Source organism: Suricata suricatta, chromosome 12 (genome assembly GCF_006229205.1).
Source record: "Suricata suricatta isolate VVHF042 chromosome 12, meerkat_22Aug2017_6uvM2_HiC, whole genome shotgun sequence".
Classification (NCBI taxonomy): domain Eukaryota; kingdom Metazoa; phylum Chordata; class Mammalia; order Carnivora; family Herpestidae; genus Suricata; species Suricata suricatta.
In genome coordinates, this window is record NC_043711.1 from 48,575,441 (window position 1) to 48,576,311 (window position 871).

The window sequence follows — 871 nt, forward strand, 5'->3', positions numbered from 1 at the left end:
GGCAGAAAATGGAGGGATAGGAGAAATCAGGGAAGACCAGGTCAGCTCTCAGAGGTAGGGTCACACCTGGATAAGAGTGCCTGCTCCCCGCACCGCACGAGACTGACAAAGCTTTTGGCTGCCAGTCGAATAGCCAGCTAAAATGCAGGGCGAGGAGATGAGGCTTCTTCTGTCCAGCTCTCAGGGTCAGGACAGGAGGCTTCTCCTGGCCAGCTGTGAAAAATTAAGATAAGGGATGCCTCTTCCTCCTTTTCCTATAGATGGACAATTCCCCGACCAAGGCCAATACTCCTTTGGGATGCTTTCTGAAAAGTTGGGATGATTTTGATCCATAAATTCTGAAAGAAAAAGATAAAGACAAATCATTACTTATCATGGGGTTGGGGGTTCTATAGGGAACTGCCAGTTTCCTACTGGGGCCCAAGATCCTAATTGGGACTATGACCATCTCCTTAAGAAATGTTATTGCCACCACTTCCAAGCTTGTGCTTTAGAGAATAAAGGAGGTCTAAGGTACAGCCCTTAAATTGTGTTAAATTAGCCACTATTTTACAAACACAAAATGGGGCCCTGATGGCCTTCCTGGAGACACTGAGAGAGGCTCTGTTAAATATATGGCAATCTCCCCTGACACCCTTGAGGCTGATTTTATTTTATTTTTTTTTCTCCATAATATTTTATTGTCAAATTGTTTTCCATACAACACCCAGTGCTCTTCCCCTTAAGTGCCCTCCACCATCACCACCACCCCTTTTCCCCCCTCCCCCTTCCCCCTCAACCCTCAGTTCATTCTCAGCATTCAATAGTCTCTCAAGTTTTGCATCCCTCTCTCTCCCCAACTCTCTCTCCCTCCTCCGCTCCCCCTGGTTCT